This window comes from Haemaphysalis longicornis, unplaced genomic scaffold (assembly GCF_048455015.1).
Source record: "Haemaphysalis longicornis isolate Haplotype H1 unplaced genomic scaffold, Haemaphysalis longicornis Haplotype H1 scaffold_1, whole genome shotgun sequence".
Taxonomy (NCBI): Eukaryota; Metazoa; Arthropoda; class Arachnida; order Ixodida; family Ixodidae; genus Haemaphysalis; species Haemaphysalis longicornis.
Window position 1 is genome coordinate 109,434,714 of NW_027526203.1, and position 7,644 is coordinate 109,442,357.

A 7,644-nucleotide genomic window follows, 5' to 3' on the forward strand; every position below is an offset into this window, starting at 1 on the left:
AGCGGCTCGTCGGTTGCAAGGTAAGCCTCAGTTAATGGTCCTTCCTATTGCTCTTAGGCCATAATGAAGCATGCGTGAAGGTTCGTTTTCTTCTCTGAAAACAAGCAATTGAGCCGCATCTCTTGTATATGACGCTAAACAGCTTGTAGAAGGTTGTCTTTTATATCTACGCCATAGCAATAGCGTTTTGGTTGTCTGTGAAGTACTACCCGCTGTGTGCCATATTACAATACATGCAAAGGAGTTTTCTGATATTGCGCCAGAGGCAAGATACTAGCATTATAATAAATTTTACCCGTAGCTTCCTAGCTACGTGTTAGATTTTAGTAGACGTGTTACACAAACTGGAATAAACTTGGACACGCAAGCATCTGTCGTTGATCATGCGCGGAAAGTTTGATATGTACCACCAAAATCTTTTTAATGCCAGCTTAACTATGACTAGGTATAAAAAATGGATAGTCAAAAAACTCGCTTGCGCCCGTTTTCACAATTTGCCGAAATCGTATCTGTATTACATCAGCATGTCGTGCAGTTTGGGTCTGTGATTTCCTGCTTCCATTCTGTTGCCGAATTTGAAGCACTGCCTTCGGAAGAAAGCGCAGTTCAGGCAATAATAAGTGCAAATTTTCAAGTTTCAGTACACGAATTATGTATACTGTATAAACATATTGTCACCGACCTTACGTGGACAAATAAAAAAAGATACCTGCTTTGTTTCAAACGTATTTTGTTCCCTTTAAGAGTTTGAAACCACATTCTATAACTGTATTCAAGAGCTTTCTAGGAGCTATTTATATCTGCGGCGTGAAGCGAGCGACAGATTTTCGGGGAATTCAGCGGTTCAACTACGGGTGTTTACTGGACGTGTTATTTGGGTTTTCCACAATATACTCTTCACTTGGAGCAGTGGCAGACGTCACGTCTGGATGAATAACAGCTCAAATTGGGAAGAGCATTTAGGTTAACACGGCCCCTTATTTGCTGTGGCAAGAGCAGGCAGCTATATTCCTAGAAGGTTTATGCTTTCCACTTTTTTTACGAGGCAACCAGATGTTGTGACAAACAAATAGGCCTGTAAAAATGCCACTTTACCACAAGTAATCAAGGTTTGCATGTAATTTTCATAATAGCCGCAGAATTATTGGTTGCATAACAAGACTTCCTTTATTTCATCTAGAACGGGTGGGGTAAAATTTTTTTCATCTTACTTTTTTTTAAAAAAGAAGATACAGTTTATTTACGGTATTTATTTATTAAAATACTCTCAAAGCCTGAAGGCGTTGCAGAGAGGAGTCATTAACAATTTATACAATATTAGTTACAGCCGTTTTGAATGATGTAGGATCCGGAATGCCAGCGATGGAGGCGGGGAGGTGGTTCCGGTCATCGCAGGTCTTGGGCATGGACGAGTGAAAGTAGCGGTTTGCGCGACAGTTAGGAACCCCTCCCTTGTACCTGTGATCGTTACGTGCGGAGTTGTAGGATGGAGAAGAAATGAGAGCCTGTTTTAGAATGGGTTATTAAAGTAACTCTTATGAAAAAGGCACAAGCGCGCCGTTTTCTTTCTATCAGCAAGTTCACTGAGTTTAGGATACGATTTAATTGGCCTAATGCAAGCGGTTCGTGTGTAGTTCGTGACAAGGAATCGAACAGCCCGGTTCTGAATAGCTTCCAAAGATAAAGACAGCACCACCATATGAGGGTCCCAAATCGGTGATGCTGTTTTTGTTGCGTTCAGTTGTTGTGTTCAGGACGACAACCACCAAAGTTTTACAACCTTAATAGCACTGTTTGTCAAAATCTTCCTTCGGCATCATCCCCTAGCGTAGTCACCTTTATGTGCAAAACTCACTCTTTTTCGCAGTTAAAGATAAGGAGAGAACGAGACTTCCTCAATGGCTACTTTTTCAGTGTTCAACCTATCGCGTGGCGATCTCAATGCCTGGGAAGTTTATTTTCACGTTGCCGACGAAACTTTGCCAGCACCGCGAATCACCACACTAAGAAAATTCCCAACTTCAAAACTTCTGAGCGCTGTCCTCGCGCTCACCGCCAGGTAATCAAGAACACAAGGCTCAGATCTCCAAACATAGAATGTCCTGTTGATGTTAAACAAAGGGCGAATAACTTTCTCCTTAAATTCAACCATCTCAAGCTTTCATTACGAGATTGCCTTTGTACTGCGATTCATGATAGTAAAATGTCACGCATAATTTTTTTGTTTAGCCAGTCGTGTGCTAGTGTCATCGACGAAGAATACATGGCATAGAAACTACCAGGTAATTAGCTACTGTGATGACCGGTTATGTAGCCTAGTGGTCTTTGATGACGAACTCCCATCTGTGTAGCTGATTGCCGTGGATACTGGTGCCTTTACAAAGTCACTCTAGCTTGCGAATTGCCCTTCGGTACTATTTTTACGCAGTAGGTGAAACACAACAAAATGTAAAAATTACTGGAGGCCACCTGTCCCAATTAGGCATGCTGTTTGACAATTGTCAAGGGATGGAGTTCTTCTCCTCTATAAATACACTAGTTCCACAGAAGTTCAGAAGTTGTCATACTTGTATACCTTGAAAATATTTTAAATCCGCCCTGTACCGCCTTATTAATCCTTCAGACGTGTAGCAGCGCAGAGTGAAAAATGCAGTGAGTGCCGCTTCCCGCTTCTGCATTGCTAAAAGGCTTCTACGTTAAGCAAATCTGTTGGAAAAATTGGTGCATTATGATTAAAAAAATAGAGCACGACTTGGACAACGACGGTAAAAAAGGACGACGGGACAAGCGGTCATTTGCAAGTAACATTTATTGAGGCATCGTCTCATATTTATACATGAATCATCAGGAGCATGCGCACGCGCACTTCGGTACACTACATGGAACGCATCAACCAGATAACATGATCAAATTGACGTTTTCAAAAATTCAAACTCGCTGGCACGCAAAAACACAGAAGTATGGCTGACGTACTTGTCCCCTTTCCGCTTATTATAAAACGCTTCCAGGAGCTCCCTCGCCACTGTATTATCACTCCTGCCGAGAATTCTAATCTGCTCAAAAGAAGGTCTGCATTTTTCCAGAGGACTGACAGGCCTGCAATCTTCGCAATGCGCGGGTAAATGCGCGCGCGTATCATTGTTAAGAGAAGAACTATGCTCACGTGCCCGGTCGTTCACACATCTGCCCGTCTAGCCGATGTAGGCCTCCCCGCATGAAAGCGGTATCTCGTAGACTACCCCGACGTCACAGGGCACAAAGCGCTTGGTATGCTTCTTTTCGCACTTCTTCGGTTTGGGCTTGCCGGAAATTTGCGCACACAGGCGGCCAAGTTTTTGTGGAGCGGAAAGCACCAGCGGCACTTGGTACCGTTCTTCCACTTTCTTCAGCTTGTGCGTAACTCTATGTATATAGGGCAGAACAACAGGCTTCGCCTTAGGATGTTCTGGCCGCTTCGCACCTACTTAGCCTTTGGCTTTCCGCAGCAAGGCTTCGGCAACACCCACCAAGACATAGCTCGGGTAACCGACCGACAGAACTCTCTTCAGTTGAGAGTCAAAGCTCTCTTGAACAGCATGTGCACAGGACGTCTTCAGTGCAGATTCTAAAACCAGAGGCGCTATGGCCCTTTTAACAGTCTTTGAGATGATGAAAATGGCAGAAGCTGTTTACGGGCACGCGGGCGATAGACCCAACAAACATGGTCGGATGGAAACTTAAAATTAGTATCTAAAAACTGCAGGGTGTAATCACTGGGAACCTCGTGTGTAAATGGTCTGAATAACAGTCCCATGACGGCTAAAATTCTCTAAAACCCCTTCTTCGGTTGCAATGTAGTTAGGTGAACACTGTTTTCTTAAAACCACTAAAAAATCGTCGACATATCTAAACACAAGCGGAACAACATCCTTGTCAAAACTTAAAAGCAAGTCCCGGTCGTGACTAGCAAGAAAAATTACTTAAGACTGGCGCAACGCATGACCCGGTACAAATACCTTGTTTCTGAATATACGTGCGTCCTTCGAAAGAAAGAAATGCTGCGTCCAGAAAAAACTCCAACAAACGCATTAAACAGTCCACGACATACCACAAGAATTCTGGAACTTGACCGCGCCGTTTACATCAATGCATTGCCTAACAGACGCAAACAGTTCCGAGTGCGGCACAGAATAGAATAAATCTTCAACGTCAACAGAAAAGGAAAACCCCACCGATACGTCATTCTTAATATAATCTACTACTTCAAGCGAATTCTTCGTGATAAATGGGTCGTCGATGCTAAGGCTACCGAGATGCCTCTGTAAAAATCGGCTTAAATGCGACTGCCAAGCTACGCGCTCACTAATACACCGAAATGGCATCTTATCGTTATGCGTCTTAGCTGTGAAAACAGACGCTCAGACAATTACTCTTGGCACTAGTAATTGCCTTTGCTAGACGGAGCAGCTCAAGCAAGGGTACAACCCCGGACATCACCCTGAGAACGCGGGACGGCACGGCCATCCCATACGTTAAGACCCTGAGGGTCCTCGGCCTCCACATAGACGCGCTCAGGCACAACGGCCTCGCAATCAGGAAGCTGGAAACTAAGATGGAAACGGCCACTAGACTCATCCGGAGAGTGTCCACCAGGCATGCGGGGATGAAGGAAGCAAGTCTGCTCCGGCTCGTCCAGTCATTCGCAGTCACTCACGTAGCCTATGTAGCGGCTTTCCACAACTGGAAGGCGGCGGAGCGCAAAAAGCTCGACGCCATCATCCGCAAGGCGTATAAGGCGGCACTCGGGCTATACACGCACACCAGCACGGACAAGCTCCTCGAGCTGGGAGTTCACAACACTCTTGACGAGATAGCCGAGGCCCAGCGCACGGCACAGCTAACGAGACTAAGGCAAACGAGAGCGGGACGCGCGATCCTACAGCGGCTCGGGCACCAGGGACAAGGAACGCAGGACGGCGCGGAGCGAGCCTCACTCCCGCGGGACCTGCTCCGCAACCTCCACGTGCCACCCATCCCCCGGCACATGCATCCTGAGCACAATCAGGAACGACGGCTCGCCAGAGCCAAGGCACTCACGGCGACACACGCCACGGACACCGGAGCATACTACGTGGACGTAGCCAAGTACCCGGACCGGCCCAACACGTACGCCGCGGCGGTGGTAGCAGCCACCACCGGGGCGCTGTACACGGCCGGCAGCGTCAGGGCCAAGAGCACGGACCAGGCCGAAGAGATGGCGATCGCATTAGCCCTTACGAACCCAGAGTGCACCACAGTCATCAGTGACGCTAGACAGGCGATCTCGCACTACGCTACGAATAGTGTCTCCCTCAGTGTTGTGAGGGTGTGCGGGGACCTACACCCCAGACGATCATCGGTGACTATTAAGTGGTTCCCGGCGCACGCCGGCCCGTTGAGCACGGGCGAGAACCGCAACGAGGAGGTGGACCGGGCGGCACGCGCGTTCACCAGCCGCGGCGCGAGCCCGAGCCCCCAACTTGCGGCGGAGGAAGACGACGAGGTGGTGCCACTCACCACCTACAAGGACACCCTGGAGTGGTACCGGACTAACCGCCGGACGCTACCTCCACCCCACCCTAAGCTGACGCGACGCGAACCAGTGGTGTTTAGGCAGCTGCAAACACGTGCGCTGATGACGCCAGTAATAGCTAAACACATGTGCCCGGAGGTGTACCCCAGTGATGTGTGTGTGATGTGCAAGAAGGACAGGGCCACGGCGGCCCACATCCTGTGGGACTGCAGAAGACACCCGAGCGAGGCCAGTGCAGCAGAGACGTTCCCGCCGTACCTTGTCAGTGCGGCGGCGTGCAAAGACTACGTCATACAACACATGGCCGTCCAGCAAGTGTCGGACGCCCTCGAGCTTCAACGCCGGAAAGTGTCACCCCCACCCGGGGGTAGGCATGAGGCCGAGGGGCCGGCTGACACGACGTGAGGCCGCGTCGCGTTTGCAGGACAAATAAAGATGTTTTCTCTCTCTCTCTCTCAAGTTCCCGACATAAGTCCGCAGCCTTCGCTTTCACCTTTTGGGCACTTGCCTTCACGAGTTTGAAGCTTTTTTCTATCGCTTGCCGTGCCTTCTCATTCAAAACACCGGAAGGCATCACAACAAACCCACACTTCTTGTCACTCAGAAGTAGTCGTAGCCCATTGTCATTGAAGTACTGAACCACAGGCTTGGTCCTCAACTGTGAATACTTGTTTGGCTGCCTAGGCGAAGTCCTACGAAGGCTGCCAACTCCGTCTAGGAGACACCGTTCCCGGTCTTCGACGCCTGCTTTTTCCGCGATCTGCCTATTGAGGGTCAGTAGCTCGGGAGCGGGGATCTTAGGCTCTTGACTAAATTTGGGTCCTATTCCTAGAACAGACTTGACTCGGTCGAGAAGCTGAACCTGTTCAGTTAATACAGGTGATGCCTCGCTAACAGGCCCCTTTTCCTGCCTCCTTGGGAGTCCTAGCAGCGTGCGCTTCCAGAAAAATTCCGCAGCTTCGGGAGCTTGCCGTCGGAGAGAATGCAAATACCTCTGTGCAGTCCAGTCCTGATGCTGAGCGTAGGTGATCACACGCAACCAGTCGTTGAACAGACGAACTTGGTGCCCAAGCTCTAACCCGAGGATTCTGATGAGACGTTTCACATGGCCGTGGGAAGCTTAACGTAACCAAACAAGGCACATATCTCTGGCGGAAAAAGTCCCTTGCGAAGGCAGAACGACAGATATCGTGAACGGCAGGAGGAAACCGCTATAAGACTAACACATGAGCTGGTGGTAGAGACGATGGTGAACACAAAACAGGGCCCATTGTAGGAGAAAGGAACTTCATCAAGCAAATCTGTTGGGCAGGTTGGTGCATTATGATTCGCGCTCTATTTTTAGATGCGGCGCATCTCTTGCTCTGAGGCATGTCCCTCCTGCGTCGTCGGCGTCCGTCCGCACGCCACCTGCGCATGCGCGACTCTCCTCCGTTCGTCTCGCCCAGAGCTGTGCGCAACACTCTCACTCCGGCGCAGTAGCATAACGACAGCTGGCGCGCTTGGTTGGCGCGCGCTTCGCTGCGTTAATGCTGCGTTAACAGCTTCTCCGATGCGAATGTGCGCGCATGCACGACTCTCTCCCGCGGTCTCCTCTCCTTCAAGTGCTGTGAATATAAAGCGGGTATCGCTCCGCGGCGGTTGAGTCAGCGCTCGCTCTCGTTCGACTTCGCGTCACTTTGTGGTCGCTAAAACACGTGTACTCTCTCATTTCGCGTATGCATGTGCATGAAAATGTAAAATTGCCCCAATCGTCCGCATATGAGAACATCCGTATGTGATGGAAGGCATCCTACGCGTTCACAATACGTTCCACGCGATGTAGAGAATCAACCCAATGGAAACGCCAATTGAACCACCAGATGCGCCGCATCACACCAGGGTTCCCTCGCGGGGAGATGGCGGCAATTTTTTTTAATCAAGGCTTCTACGTGTTGCCCGGCATTGCATTCTACTAACTTTGTACAGAGGGCAACACCCTTGTCTATAACACAGGTTTTGTACTTATAGCCTTATCTTGCCTCGGTCGAAAAACATTTTAAGAAAACTATTGTGTCATTCCGAAGTATTGACCATATATTTTTACCTCAACA